This window comes from Cetorhinus maximus, chromosome 3, assembly GCF_964194155.1.
Source record: "Cetorhinus maximus chromosome 3, sCetMax3.hap1.1, whole genome shotgun sequence".
Lineage (NCBI taxonomy): Eukaryota > Metazoa > Chordata > Chondrichthyes > Lamniformes > Cetorhinidae > Cetorhinus > Cetorhinus maximus.
Window position 1 is genome coordinate 103,550,190 of NC_135881.1, and position 16,675 is coordinate 103,566,864.

Here is a 16,675-nt window from a genome sequence, read left to right on the forward strand (position 1 = left end):
GATTGCCTTGATTTTTCCTAAGCACCATTGTTTTGATGCCTCATGTGTGGCTGCCAGTTTCCACTGTTACAGTACTGTAATATTATGCACTAAATAGAGCTCAATATCCAAGTATAAGTGCCACTTCAGCTCACTGATTTACCTTGGAGAGGAGAGGGGGTGTGAAAATGTTTTGACGCTTCCACCATGCCAGTAGGCTGAATTTACTCTGAAGAAGTCATATGGACTTAAAACGTTAACTCTGTTTCTCTCTCCACAGATGTTGCCAGACTTACTGAGCTTTTCCAGCCTTTTCTGTTTTTATTATTATAGGCTGAGTTTTCTTTTCGATTGGCACATACACAATACCATGCTGAAGTTAAAACGTCGAAATTTAATGTAGCACCTCAACAGTACAAAGCAATGAGACAACATTGCAGCCCCGAGGGAAAATGGCCTCCCAGCCGCCAGAGGGCGGTATCTTGCAGGCCCACTATAGCTTATGGCTTTAGAACAGGGACTGAAATACTTCTGCACGCTCCGGTCCTAATCCCCACACTGGCATGTCGAGCTCCCTTCACCACACTCATGGATATTTGTGGGCAGATGTTGAAAAACAAATAAGCAATAGTTTCCACATTGGAGAAAGGACAATAATGACCATAGTTAGTAGCTAACTTGGTTACACCACCCCCAAACGCTCCCTCCCTCCGTCCTCCTCGGCTTCGCGAGCCCGTGACGTGCGTGTGCCCGCGACGGTGCAGCCAAAGGCGCGGTCGAGGTGAGATTCCGAATATGAGCCCGCAGGAGGTGCTCGTGCAGCGGGGAGAACGCGGGGGTCAGGGGTCAGGAAGCTGCAGCTCCAGGGAATGTGCGCATGCGCACCCCGTACCTATGAGGTTCCAAATGGTGACAGTTACAAACAGGGTCGGTTCCGGGGTTTGGGGCTGCTTGGTCGCTATGATTTAAGCTGTTAGGTGTTCACTAGGGTAATAAACCGTGCCAGCAGGAAATGATCTGCGGCCTGTTGTAAAACCTGCTTCCCTGGAACAGGGACAATAATCACGGAAGTACCGCGGAGCCAGGCTTTAATCTGCCTGCGGCTTTTCACTGGCAGCTTCAGCTCGGATTGACAGGTCAGTAACTGAAGCCTCATGTTTAGCGGAATGATCGAATCGGTTGAAATGGCAGCGATGAAATAGAGCAGGCAGGCCCTAGTCATGATCCAGTACAAGTGAATTTTGAGATATTTTCCTGTTTGTATTTCTTTACATGCAATTAATTATATGCGCGGGCTTATTAAAGGAAACCAGGCTAAGCAGAGAAATCTACGCGTGTAGGTCTGTCTGCAGCCACCAACAGCTCGACTGTTCAGTCCGTCGCCCAAATTATTATTTTTTGTTTTAGAAAGATAGCTACTTCAATGGGTTTTTTTTTTGGGTTGACCGAAATGATCGGGTTTGGTAACTTGGTCCCAAGTTGAAGAACTGTTGGTAAAGTTGTTACAGATATTCAGGGCAAGACTTGGGTGAGGAATTGGGCTTAAAGGCAAAATACTGCGGATGTTGGAAATCTGAAACAAAAACAAAAAATGGTGGAAAAACCCAGCAGGTCTGACAGCATCTGTGGAGAAAAAGGCAGAATACGAACGCGAAACGCTGTCTTTCTCTCCAAAAATGCTGTCGGACCTGCAGAGTTTTTCCAGCATTTTTTTATGTTTTTGTTGTTGAGGAATTGCCTTTTTCGGGGCGGGGGTGGGGATTGGGGAGCTACTGGTGCCATTAGACCTCAAAAGGAGTTTGTAGCATGCACAGTATAGATCAATGGTGCCAGACACCATATATTTAAACTTATAAACATACGAAATAGGAACAGAAGTAGGCTATTCGGCCCCTTGAGCCAGCTCTGCCATTCAATAAGATCATGGCTGATCTGATTGTGCCTCAAAGCCACATTGCTGCCTACCCCCCATATTGTAATCTACCTCTGCCTTAAAAATATTCAATGACCCTGCCTCTACCATTCTCTGGGGAAGAGAGTTCCACAGGCTCACAATCCTCTGAGAGAAAAAAAATTCTCATCTCTGTCTTAAATGGGAGACCCCTTATTGTTAAATTGTGCCCCCTAGTTCTAGTCTCTCCCACAAAGGGAAGCATCCTTCCAGCATCCATTCTGTCAAGCCCTGTCAGGATTTTATACTTTTCAGTAAGATCACCTCTCATTCTCCTAAACTCGAATAGATTCAGGCCCAACCTGTCCAACCTTTCCTCATAAGATACCCCCCTCATTCCAGGAATAAAGTTGAGTGAACCTTCTCTGAACTAGTTCTAATGCAATTACATTGTTTCTTAAAGAAGGAGACCAAAACTATACACAGTGCTCTAGATGTGGTCTCACCGATTCCCTGTACAACTGGAGCAAAACTTCCCTACTATTCATTATAATTCCTACTAATATTGCATTCCCCTTGCAATAAATGCCAACATTCAATTTGCCTTCCTAATCAATGGCATAATAATTTTTTGTGATTCATGTACCAGGACACCCAGATCCCTCTGTACCGCAGCGTTCTGCAATCTCTCTCCATTTAGATAATATGCTGCCTTTCTATTCTTCCTGCCAGAGTAGACAAGTTCACATTTTCTCACATTATACTCCATCTGCTATATTTTTGCCAACTCACGTAACCTAGCTATATTCCTTGCAGGCAGACCCCTATGTCCTCTTCACAACTTACTTTCTGACCAATCTTTGTGTCAGCAACAAATTTAGCAATTATACATTTGGTCCTTCATCCAAATCATTGATATAGATTGTAAGTAGTTGAGGCCCCAGCACTGATTCCAGTGGCACCCCACTCGTTACGTATAGCCAACCCAAAAAAGACCCATTTATGCCTACTCTATTTTTCCTGTTAGCTAACCAACATTCTATCCATGCTAATATGTCACCCCCTACACCATGAGCTCTTATTTTGTGTAGTAACCTTTGATGTGGCAGCTTGTCAAACACCCGGAGATCTAAGTACACCACATCCCCTTTATCCATTAATGCATTGGTTTTAATTTTCCAAAACTCCCTAGATTTGGGGAAGGACCCATTAGATTGGAAGACAGCAAATGTAACTCTATTATTCAAAAAGGGAGGGAGACAGAAAACGGGAAACTGCAGGCTAGTTAGCTTAACATCTGTAATGGGGATAAATTTTAGAAGCTATTATTAAAGAAGCTATAGCAGGGCTTTTGGATAATTTCAAGGTAATCAGGCAGAGTCAACATGGTTTTGTGAATGGGAAATCATGTTTAAGCAACATATTGGACTTCTTTGAGGAAGTAATATGTGCTGTGGATAAAGGGGAACCGATGGATGTACTGTACTTAGACTTCCAGAAGGCATTTGATAAAGTGTCATATCAAAGGTTATTGTGGAAAATCAAAGCTCATGGTATAGGGGGTAACATATTGGCATGGATAGAAGATTGGCTGCCTAACAGGAATAAGGGGATCTTTCAGGTTGGTAAGATGTAACGAGTAGTGTGCCACAGGGATCAGTGCTAGGACCTCAACTGTTTAGAATTTATATAAATAATTTGGATGAAGGGATGGTTGCCAAATTTGCTGAAGACAGAAAGATAGGTAGGAAATTAAGTTGCAAAGAGGACATAAGGAGGCTACAAAAAGATATAGATAGGTTAAGTGAGTGGCAAAGATCTGGTAAATGGAGGATAATATGGGAAAATGTGAACTTGACTATTTTGACAGGAATAGAAGAGAAGCATATTATCAAAATGGTGAGAAGCATATTATCAAAATGGTGAGAGATTGCAGAGCTCTGAGATGCAGAGGGACCTGGGTGTCTTAGTGCATGAATCGCAAAAGGCCAGAATGCAGGTACAGCAGGTTATTAGGAGAACTAATGGAATGTTATTATTTGTTGCAAGGGGAATTGAATACAAAAGTAGGGAGGTTATACTTCAGTTATACAGAGCATTAGTGAGACCACATCTGGAATACGATGTACAGTATTGGTTACCTTATTTAAGGAAGAACGTAAATGCGTTGGAAGCAGTTCAGAGAAGATTTACCAGACTAATACCTGGAATGGGTGGGTTATCTTATGAGAGGAAAGATTGAACAGGCTAGGCATGTATCTGCTGGGGAAGAGTAAGAGGCAACTTGTTTGAAAGATATAAGATCCTGAGGGGTCTTGACAGGGTGGATATGGAGAGGATATTTCCTCTAGTGGGAGAATTTAGAACTAGGGTTCACTGTTTTAAAAATAGGGGGCTGCCATTTAAAACAGAAATGAGGCAAAATGTTTTCTCAGAAAGGGTCGTAAGTCTTTGAACTCTCTTCCTGAAAAGGCGGAGGAAGCAGAATCTTTGAATATTTTTAAGGCAGAGGTGGATAGATTCTTGGTAAGCAAAGGGGTAATAGGTTATCGGGGGTAGGGGGGGATGCAGATTTGAGGTTACTATCAGATCATGCATGTTCTTATTAAATGGCGGAGAAGGCTCGAGGGGCTGAATGGCTTACTCCTCCTTATTCGTATGTTCGTATGTCCACATTGCTTGTTATCTCCTCAAAGAACTCTAATAAATTAGTCAGGCACGATTTTCTTTTCACAAAACCATGTTAGCTCTGTCCGATTACATTGAGATTTTCTAAGTTGCCAGCCATAACGTCCTTAAAAATAGATTTCAGCATTTACCCTATGACAGATGTTAAGCCAATTGGTCTGTAGTTTCCTGCTTTCTGTCTCCCTCCTTTCTTGAATAGAGGAGTTATATTCATTATTTTCCAATCTGATGGAACTTTTCCAGAATCTAGGGAGTTTTGGAAAATCAAAACCAATGCATCCACTATTTCAACAGCCATTTCTTTGAAGACCCTAGGATGAAGTCCACCATGACCTGGGGACTTGTCTGCTTTTAGTTCTATTAATTTTCTCAGTACCTTTTTCCTGGTGATTGTAATTGTTTTAAGTTTTCAACTCTTGATTCACAATTATTTCTGGGATGTTATTTGTATCCTCTACAGTGAAGACAGATGCAAAATATTTGTTCAATTTATCCACCACTTCCTTATTTTCACAGAAAAACCAAAATCACAGAATTGTGACAGCACACACTCTCTAGAGGACAAGCACTCACTTTATTGCTCTTTTTCTTCTTAAATACTTCTAGATACTCTTACTATCTGTTTTTATATTTCTAGCTAGCTTTCTCTCATACTCTAATTTCTCCTTTCTTATTATTCGTTGAGTCATTCTTTGTTGTCCTTTATATTCTGTCCAATCTTCTGATCTGACCCAATCTTTGTGGAATTGTATGCTTTTTTTTTGCAATTTGATGCCACCTTTAACTCCCTTAGTTAGTCATGGCTGGTGCGTCCTTCCCATAGACTCTTTCTTTCTCACTGGAGTGTATCTTTGCTGAGTGGTTTGAAATATCACCTTAATTACCTGCCACTACATTTCTACTGACCTATCCCTTAACCTAATTTCCCAGTTTACTTTAGTCAGTTCTGACTTCATACCCTCAATATTGCCCTTATTTAAGTTCAAAACACTAGTCTTAGATCTACTCTTCTGTCCCTCAAATTGAATGCAAAATTCAATCATGATCATTGCTACATAGGGGTGCCTTTACTATGATGTAATTAATTAATGCTGTCTCTTTGCACATTATCAGATCTAGAATAGCCTGTGCATTGGTTGGCTGTAGAAGATGCCGCTCTAAGAAACTGTCCTGAAAACAATCTGTGAACTCATGTTCCAGCCTACCTACCCTAGCCAATCTGATTAGCCCAATCAAATATAGATTAAAATCACCCATGATTATTGCCGTACCTTTGTCTTACTTTATACCCCGTTCTACAGTGTGGTTACTGCTAGGGAGCCTAATCCTAACTAATCTCGCAAATGACTTCCTACTTTACTATTTCTTATATCTACCCAGTCTGATTCTACATCTTAATCTTTGGAACTAAGATCATCCCTCACTAATGTACTAATGCCATCCTTAATTAACAGAGCTACCCCTCTACCTTTTCTCAGCTTCCTGTCCTTCCGAAATGTCATGTACCCTTGAAGGTTCAGGTCCCAGCTTTTGTCATATTGCAGCCATCAGATTGTGGCCATCAGATCATACACATTTATTTCCATTTGCGCTCTCAATTCAACTGTTTTGTTATGAATACTACATCCATTTAGATACAAAGCCAATTGTTCTAATCTTTGATCATTTTTGCAACCTCTAGCCTTATCTGCTTCCTCACTCTTAAGTTTGTATGCTTTGAGGGTGAGGGTGATTTTGTATGTTGTAAGTTATGTTCATTCAGTCTTATGAAGAAGTTCAGAGGCTTGTAAGGCTGAACATTAACAGTTTATTGGTAACACATAACTATGTACATATATACAGAGTATAGCCCAAGCTATGAGCTAACTCCATGTTTACTTCTACACAGGTCTCTGTCCAGTCCACAACTGACCTGGCCTCAGGTCATGTGTCTCTTTACATCACACCGAGGGCAGTACTGTTCCCCAGTCCCACATTAACCCTTGCTTTGCCAAACACCCTTATACTACAGGTGAGGGTGCAGTGAATCCCCACTGGAATTATGCAGAGCAGGCAGATTATGATGTCAGTTAATGTGCAAAGCTAATTTGATGCCAGCATTGCCATTTTTGAGCTCCACACTCCAGATTAATGCTCTCTTAACCTTGTACACTCAAACATGTAACCGGCACTATTTAAATGGTTCATCAACTGCTTACAGATTAGTTGCTGGTTGATTTCTTCAGGCTGTTGCTGTGATTCTACAAACGTTTGGTGTTTCTTTCAGTTGTTTCAAGTTACAAAAGTCTTTAAGAAGCAGGGTTGCAGAAGTACTTTTTGCTTTTGTTGTTGTTGTTGAAGTATTTTTGTTGACTTCAAGGATTCTGCATGAAGCAGTTACTCCAGAATTGGGTACCAAATTTAGCAATCCCACTGGAATACAACAGAAGTGGGAGAATCAACAGAGGCCACACAGAGCAGGACTAACTGTTGGCAGAGGGGGAAGGAAGGAGGGTGAGGAAAAGTGCTCTCAGCAGGAGACTGTGCATACCCTGAGTTTTCAGGGAGCAATTCTCCTACCTGAACCTCAGTGAGATGTCTGTGTTTCAGAAAAGATTACCTCACTGAAATCTGCCACCTGCTGTAGCCACAACTGTAGCGTCAGAGCAGGCTGAGGACAGCATTGCCAGTGGCTATGAAGATGACAGTGGCACTGAACTATGCATCTGGCTCTTTTCTTACTGGTGCTGGAGATATTTGCAGTATCTCAGAGTTTGTCATCCACTGTTGCCTAAGGGAGGTCACTGAGGCTCTTTATATAATGTGAGCAAACTACGTTTCATTCTTCTTTGCCAGCAAGAAACAGATGGAGTGAAGATGCAGCTTCTCTCGGATTGCAGACTTCCCCATAGTGCAAGGTGCCATTGTTGCACACATGTCACTTTGCCGGTTTCACATGATAACTCTATCATGTACTGGAACTGAAAGATATTCGGCTCACTCAGTGTCCAGCTGGTGTTTGACCATTGGCAATGAATCATGTAGAATAATGCCCAGTAAGCAATCATTAAACAATTAATTATCATTAGTTTTCAGCATTCAACTGCATTTGAGCAACCACAGCAAACTAAAGAGTTGTTACTCAGTGACCAGTGCTATCCGCCAATGACATGGCTGATAATTCTGGTGTACAAGCCACACACAAGTGCGCAACATGCTTACAATGAAAACCATGCTGTCACATAAAATGTGATACTGAAGACCACTGACATATTGAAACAGGCTCCTGCTGCCTGGACTGTTCTGGAGGATCCCAGCGGTAATTAGCAAAGTAGATGTCAAGATTCTTGGTGATCTGCCGCATGCTGCACAACCTTGCCATCGGGAGGGCACAACCTTGCCACCAGTTATACAACGAATAGCTGAAGAGCAGGAACACAATGAGGAAGGAAGGTGGCAACTTCTGCTGGGTTCTCTGTGAACAACTTATACGAGTATGATTCCAGTATCCTCAACCCCAATTTCCCCATTCACCAATGGGCCCATACCTAACCTTCAATGATTCAATTCAATGACCTGCATCCTCTTGGCCACGATGCAAAAATAAAAGCCGTTACAACATGAACATTTCAAACCAAATTTATAAGTGAAATCATGCCATATTGCATTAAGAAAGTTAACAAATTACCCTTATGCATTTCCTTGGTGCCTGTCTTCCTTGAACCTTTGCCTGTCCTTGTACTGCTACACGGTGGTACCTTAGTGGCTGCAGCATTTCTGCTGAAAGGCTGCTGACTTTTAGTGGAGAAGACTGAAGATGATCTTGGAGGACAACCTTGAGCATTTCTCAGCCTAGAAGGCCCAGCTGCATACTGCACCATCTTGGCATGGGTGGCAGCCGTCTGGGCTCGCTGGCTGACGTGAACAGTGAGGGCACTGGCAGAGTGGCTGGGGTGGGAGGATGAAAGCTGTTTTCTTGAAGACTGAAGGCTCATGCACTATGAAAGTATTGCCACGCCCCCAGGTGGGTTCCTCAGCAATCCTACAAACCTGTATGAAGACAGATTGCTGGACTGCTGTGACACCCTGCAAGCCCATTTGCATGCTGTAATCCACACTATAATGGCAGCAGTCTGAGTTTCCAAGACGTTGGTTGGCTTCTGCTTGTGCTGCGATGGAAACTGTGACATTAGCCATCAAACATTGCATCATGGTTGGATCCACAAGTGTTTGAAAGGAATTGGCCACTGCTTGCACATTGGAAAGGATGGGTCCAAGCTTTGCAAAAGCACTGTACCAAGTCAGTGCTGAACTCCATGTTCCTTGACATTGAGCGCAGGCTTTTTGGAAGGCTTTTCAATGCATCAAACACTTCATTGTGTGTATCCATCTAGCTTTCTATAGACTGCACCATTGAAATCCTCTTCTTCTAAGGCATCTGCTGAAGAGGTGATACTCTGGAGCATTTAAATTGAAAACAAATGTCTGACTAATTTGAGAAATAATTGGCCATTAAGACATTGGACCAGCAAAGAAAATCAGGCCAACAGAATAATGCAAGGATAGATGGCCAAAGATTTTTTAAGAACAGGGAAAGTGGCAAGTTAGATTACGGGACTCACCTATTACAGGATATATTTTCTAACATGAGAAAATGTCAAAAAACTGAACTGTGTTCTGATAATGCCCTGTACTTATTGTCGGTCTCCTGATAACAGCAGAACAAACTGCATCTTATCTAATTTAAATTCCCCTTCCTGAGAGTGGAGTCCACCAGCCTAACTTATCATTTTTGATGAGTTGAAATGAATTAGTGCAGCGAGTGGACTCAATGTCAAGTTACCTGCATTGTCTACAGGATGCCCTGTTTGAAAGCTGATTCATACTTGAAAGCCCTGCTTCATTTGAATTTTACTTGTTTTAAAAACACATTTTAAAGCAACTCAAATTTAAATCCTGTCTGCGGAAAAATGGTCAAAAATTCCTTAAAGGTTACTGCCCCTTCTTTATTGGCTTTTTAAAAAAATAACTGTCTACTTACGTTCTCACTGCACACGACCAATTGCTTTAATGTTCTGTAACATTGAAACAGGAGTAAGCTGTTTAGCCACTGGAGTCCGTTCCACCATTCAATGAAATCATGGCTGATCTATAACCTAACTCCACATAACCTGCATTTGGCCTGTGTTATATTGTTATGTTATTCGTAAAGAGTGAGGAACTAATTGTTATTTGAATATATGTCCCGGGGTGTCACATTGCAGTCATGTGCTGGGTAACAATGTATCAGACTATTCAGTCTACCAACCCCTTAGACAGCAGAAAGAAATACACTCACTGAAGCTTCAGCATTTTGAGTCTAAAGTGCGATTATTTCTAACTGATGGGAACCAGAAGACTCAACATGGTGGCAGCAGTTGTCTGTGAGTAAAAACCCAAACACTTTAAACAAATTCAATGTTGATTAAGTTGAAAAATCAGTCTGAATTAGTGCCACAGAGAGAGAGAGAGAAAAACTGAGTGAATCATGTGAATCATGTGAGAGTGAAATGGCCTCCACGCAATGAGCACACAGCTGCAGCCCATGATGAATTGGGAGGCTGATGATATCGTAGAGATAATTGAGAAGGTTATAAAACATGCGGAGTGACATGCAGTAGCTTTATAAAGTGCAGGAGAGAAAATCTGTTTAATAGCTGGGAGCTGAATGCAGACGACAGCAAAAACCAAGACAAATGTTTTGAAAAATTCGGCACACATCTATAGCCAAAGTTAAATCATCGGATCTACTGATATGAATTTCAAGGCCTGAGGAAGGAATCAAATGAGCCTGTTGACAATTTCCTAACAAAATATAAAAATGCGCCATAAAATGCAAATTGAAGGACACAGACTATTAGATCAGCTCATTTGTGGCCCTGCACAACCTGAAGTATAAAAAGAATGCATTGTGAAGAGTAAGCTCACAATATTGCTGCTGTAGATGCTGGCAGAGCGTATGGAACCACAAGTAGACAGATGAAGACACTGACCACCCAGCCCTACTAGCTTTCAGTTAAGTCAAGGGAAAGGCAGCAGGGTTAATGCAGTGAAAAAGCAACAAAAGAATGCAAATCAGAAAGAGAGAAAGATGTGCAAGAGCTGTGGACGACCACATGAGTTCACAGACAGAAGGAAATTTTCTGCATGTGGATCAAACTGCAGAGCTTGTGAAATGCCAAATCACTGGGAAAAGGTGTGCAGAACAAAGAAAGAAGATAATAAACAAGTTATCAGAGCCAGAGCAACAAGGTGAAGGAGAAGTAAAAGAAACCAAAATATCCATACCCTTGAAGATGGCAATGAGTTTGAGGACACATTAGGCTTAGGAACCATACAACTGCATGAAATGGCTGGATGTGACAGTTCCCAGAGAAAAGAAATTCACACAGCCATTCAGATCAGGGTAAGAAATAAGCTCACAACCACAAATCTGAAGCTGAAGCTTGATACTGGAGCACAGTGTATCGTCATTCTGCCCAGACGATATGAGAAGGTATTTCCTGAAAATTTGAAAGAAAATGGGGACCCAAGGAAAGGTGCTCTGGAACCAAGCAAAGTCATGGTGGAACTGAGATTCGACAGCTAGGAACAACCCAAATCAGAGGGACACACAAAGGAAAAGAGGTTAACTGCATGTTCGACATCGCTAAAGTAAATGGTCCTGCTATCCTGGGGTTGAGCAATTGCGAAGAGCTACAGCTTATTTCTATAAACCTTGAGATGAAAAAGGTGACACTGAGGGTTGAAAGTAGTACACACCTGAAAAGCACCCTCCAATCAGAAGCAAGGAAGATCTGGTACAAATGTACTTGGAGTGTTTTGATGAGATGGTTGGATGCTTTGAAGATTTGGAGTATCATGTCACTATTCACCCAGCGATGAAACTAGTTCATCCCCACATAAAGTTCCAATAGAGCTAAAAAGAAAGCTTAAAGTGAGCTCTAACAGATGGAAGAAAGCAAGGCAATTGCCAGCGTCACAGAGCCTTCAGATTGGATAAATTCCATTGTTGTGAGAGAGAACCAAATGGCTAAGAATTTGACTGTATTCCAAAGATCTTAATCAGGCAATAAAGAGAAATCACTTACCATATTCCAACACTGAAAGAGATCACATCAGCACTGGGTGGGGCAAAAGCTTTCAGCAAGCTTGATGCCCAAAACGGTTACTGGACCATGAAGCTTGATGAGGAATCATTGCTGTTGATAACATTCAAAGCACTTGTTGGCCAGTACAAATTCCTGCATCTACCTTTTGGCTTTAAAGCAAGCTAGGATATGTTAGGTTAGGTGACCCAGAAGAGAACACCATTCTGCAGAAGTTGCCAGAAGAAGCTAGACACGAGAGTGGGAGCTGCAGGGAGCAGGTCCCAAAGAAAAGAAGAAAGTTCCAAAAACCAGGGAGTGGGACAGAAAGAGGTAAGAGGTCCCAGGAAGACGGTCAAGCCAAGGAATTAAGACAGGGCTCGCAAACAGGTCCTGCTCAGTGGGATTGAAAGTAAGGAGCAGAAAAAAAGGCTCCAAGTTAAAAAGGCAGAGCTGCAGGGAGCCGACTTCAAAATAAAGTGGGCTTGCTAAAAGCCAGAAGGTCTCTTGAGGACACAGCCAAAGGTCAGTGACTCCTTACTGTGGGCCTTCGGAGCCATGGTGTTCTGCTTGGCACAGCTGAGCTTCAGAGAGTGTGTGAAAGGCGAAGCTTGAATTCACTTGGCGATCCAGGGGAGGAGAACATTGGAAGAAGAGATCGAAACCCTGGAGGTGGATCCTTGTGGAAGAAGTCCCAGAGAAAGCATCGTTTGGGAGAAAATTCCAGGGTGAGTTTTTTGAGAGTGGAGATTGGAAATCCTCTTGAGAAAGATAGCATTTCTGTGAGACCCGTTGGCTCACGGTGTGACGATCATCTGGGGGTGCGGAGTGGTGGGGGGAGGCTGTTGATGAGAAATCCGTAGCATCTGCTTTGGGTGGTATCTGTCACTTGATCTTGGTGTGTCCGACCACAGGTCACCTATTGGTTTATATGGACTGTATACTTACTGTGAACGTTAGAGTATAAGATAGATTTTGTAACTTGTGTTATCCTTATGAATCTGTATGTCTCTGTAAAGGTATAGTTGTGGGTGAAGGAGTTGTGTAATATAGTTCTTTTTCCTTGTTTAATAAATATTTTATTCTTTTGTTAAATATTCATTAGCAGACTCCTGCGACTCTGTTCAGCAGTCGCCCTCCACATTTTTAAACAAAAAATAAAAGTTAGGATTTATCGAGCCAGGTTCCATCCTGGGATATGACTCGTCCTGTAATAACATCATAACGACAGGAAGAGAAATGGTGCTAGCAAATGCCCTATCTCGGTTGTTGCCACAGGAGAAACATGAAGTAAAAGGTCTGGGTATAAAGTTCCATCACCTAGTGAACGTAACACCACCAAAACTGAGTCAAATTAGAGATGTGACCAGCAAAGACAAAGAATTACAAACGCTTTCTTAGCGAATGATCCAGAGATGGCCTCCAGCGCAGTCAGCCATATAGCAGTATTGGTCAATCAGAGATAATCGTAGAATCATAGAAAGTTTACGGCACAGAAAGAGGCCAGCTGACCCATCGTGTCTGCGCTGGCCAAAATATGAGCCACTCAGCCTAATCCCACTTTCCAGCATTTGATCCGTAGCCCTGCAGGTTATGGCATTTGCAGGCAGTGTCAAGGTATATTCCCTTGAAGGGGAAAGATAGGACAAATAAATCCAGTGCACCCTGAATGAAGAGAGAGATAAAGGTGAAGATGAAGAGGAAGAAGTGTGTATACGACAGATGTCATGTAGAAGATACAATGGAAAAGCTGGCCGAATACAGAAGGACTAGAGGAGAAATTTAAAAAACTAACAAGAATAGCCAGGAAAGAACATGAAAAGAGACTGGCAGCTAACATAAAATGGACTCCTAAGGTCTTCTATAAGCATGTAAATAATAAAAGGGTGTTAAAAGAAAAAGTAAGGCCGATTAGGGATTAAAACGAGGGGACTTGTACGTGGAGGCAGGAGAAATAGCAGAAGTATTAAACGAGTACTTTGCATCTGTCTTTACAAAAGAAGATGCTACCCAGGCCGAGGTGAGAGAGGAGATGACTGGTACACCAGAAGAATTTACAATTGAGAAGGAGGAGGTGTTAGAAAGACTAACTTTACTTAACATAGATAAGGTACCAGGACTGGATGAGATGCACCCAAGGGTTCTGAGGGAAGTGAGAGTGGAAATTGCAGAGGCAGTAGTGATAATCTTCCAATCTTTCTGAGACACAGGGGTGGTGCCAGAGGACTGAAGAATTGTAAATGTTACACCCTTGTTCAAAAAGGGGTTCAAGGGGTAAAGCTGGCAACTACAGACCAGTCAGTTTGACTTCAGTGGTAGGGAAACTTCTGGAAACTATAGTTCGGGACAAAATCAATAGTCACTTAGACAAGTGCAGGATAATTAGGAAAGCCAGCATGGATTCATTAAGGGAAAACCATGTTTAACTAACTTGCTGAAGTTTTTTGAGGAGGTAACGGAGAAGGTTGATAAGGAAAACACTGCTGATGTGGTATATATGGATTTTCAAAAGACATTTGATACAAAAGTAGGGAGGTCATGTTGGAGTTGTATAGAACCTTGGTGAGGCCACAGCTGGAGTACTGTGTGCAGTTCTGGTCACCACATTATAGGAAGGATGTGATTGCACTGGAGCGGGTGCAGAGGAGATTCACCAGGATGTTGCCTGGGATGAAACATTTAAGTTATGAAGAGAGGCTGGATAGACTTGGGTTGTTTTTGTTGGAGCAGAGAAGACTGAGGGGCGACCTGAGCATGGTGTACAAGATTATGAGGGGCATGGACAGGGTGGATAGGGAGCACTTAGTTGAAGGGTCAGTCACAAGGGGACATAAGTTCAAGGTGAGGGGCAGGAGGTTTAGGGGGGATGTGAGGAAAAGTTTTTTTACCCAGAGGGTGGTGACGGTCTGGAATGCACTGCCTGGGAGGATGGTGGAGGCGGGTTGCCTCACATCCTTTAAAAAGTACCTGGATGAGCACTTGGCATGTCATAACATTCAAGGCTATGGGCCAAGTGCAGGTAAATGGGATTAGGTAGGTAGGTCAGTTGTTTTTCATGTGTCGGTGCAGACTCGATGGGCCAAAGGGCCTCTTCTGCATTGTGTGATTCTGTGATACAGTGCCACACAACAGACTTGAGCAAAATTCTAGCTCATGGAATAAAAGGGAAAGTAGGCACTTGGATAAGAAATTGGCTGAGTGACAGGAAACAGAGTAGTGATAAATGGCTGCTTTTCAGATTGGAGGAAGTTTTGTAGTGGAGTTCCCCAGGGGTCAGTGTTGGGACCCTTGCTCTTCCTGATATATATTGATGACCTGGACTGTGGTGTGCAGGGCATGATTTCAAAATTTGCAGATGATACGAAGATTGGAAATGTTGTCAACTGTGATGAGGATAGTCGTGAACTTCAATAGGATGTAGACATGTAGGTGGATTGGGCAGACAAGTGGCAGATGACGTTCAATGCAGAGAAGTGGTGAGGTAATTCATTTTAGCAGGAATAATATGTACACTATGAAATAAGGGGAGAAGCTCTAAAGGAGGTGTGGGAACAGAGAGACCTCGGTGTATATGTACATAAGTCATTGAAGAGGAGGGTTGATAGAGGTATTCAAGATCCTGAGAGCTATGGACCGGTTAATAGCGAGAAACTTTCCATTCAAGAAAGCACCAAGAACTAGAGGGCACAGATTCAAAATAATTGGCAAAAGGAGTAATCATGATGTGAGGAAAAATTTTTTCACCCAGAGGGTGGTTAGAGTCTGGACAAACTTCCTGATAGGCAGGTTTGATAGAGGTATTCAAAAGGGAATTGGATTACCGTCTCAAAGGAAAGAGTATGCAAAGTTATTGCAATGAGGCAGGGGAATGGGACTAGGTAGAATGCTCTTTCAGAGAGCCAGTGCAGACTTGATGGGCTGTGCCTCCTTCTGCACTGTGTAAAGATTCTGTAACGTCATTGGTACCATGCAACACCAGGCGCAACATGCAACAACAGTGCCTGTGCAGTGTGCCAACTCATCACTGAGTGATAAATAGCAAATCTACAAGGAGGCACAACATCCTACCTCCTAAGCAATACCGTAAGCTATACAAGAGTCTTAAGGTGTTCAAATTAAAGTCAATTGTTAACCTTTATTTTCAAAAAAAATATATTGATATAGAGACATTATATTTTTAAAGAAAGGAATTTTATTTGTAAAAAGCAAGGAACTAATTGTTATGTGGATATATGTCCTGGGGGTGTCACACATTAGTTATGTGCCAAGTAACAACGTATAAGTCTATTCAGCCTATCAGCCACATGGAGAGCTTAAAGAAATATACTTAATGAAGCTCCAGCGTTTTGAGTCTAAAGTGTAATTATTTCTAACTTATGGGAACCAGAAGACATAACATCCTGGAACCCTTAATACCTTTGGTTAGCAAAATAATCTATCAATCTCAGATTTGAAATTAACAATTCATCTCAAATCAATTGCTGTTTGTGGAAAAGAGTTCCAAACTTCTACCACCTTTTGCGTGAATGTAAGTGTTTTCTAATTTCACTCCTGAAAGGTCTGGCACTAATTTTTTCCAGTATGCCTCTTAGTCCTAAACCACCCCCACAACCAACAGATATCATTTCTTTCTACCTACCTTCTCTGTTTTCCTTAATATCATTAAAATTTTTAATCAAATCACCTCTGTTCAATTATTGATGCATAGTTAAGTTGGAATCCCCTATCCATTCTACATTATAACAAAAGGTGATTTTCAAATGAGCAACTGTCCCCAATTTGGTCAAACTTGGGATATGCCTTAGCTAATCCAATATATTATATAACCTGCCTGCTCATTTCATGTTGGCATTTTTCTTTTCCTAGCATTTTCACTGGCAATTTCACTCCTTTATTGGATTAGATTGACTGTTACCAGGATGTAGCAAGTTTGGTATAAGAAAAGTTAATCAACTAGCTGATTGTTTGTTTGCTTTTCAATTTTCTCTGTTAGTTTTGAGTTATTGTGTAT

At 41.9% G+C, this 16,675-nt stretch overlaps 1 protein-coding gene across 3 annotated transcripts in view; it reads left to right on the top strand.

The window, feature by feature from the left end:
* The first annotated feature begins 856 nt into the window (after positions 1–856).
* LOC144678831 (glycoprotein-N-acetylgalactosamine 3-beta-galactosyltransferase 1-like) overlaps positions 857–16,675 on the top strand; it is a 47,814-nt gene continuing 31,995 nt past the window's right edge. For 2 of the 3 annotated variants that reach the window (XM_078538783.1, XM_078538785.1), the window contains exon 1: positions 868–1,115. The gene's annotated coding sequence lies outside the window, so the exon portion shown is untranslated. Of the gene's footprint in view, positions 1,116–16,675 lie in introns of all 3 variants that reach the window. The other variant, XM_078538782.1, reaches the window with a different exon arrangement.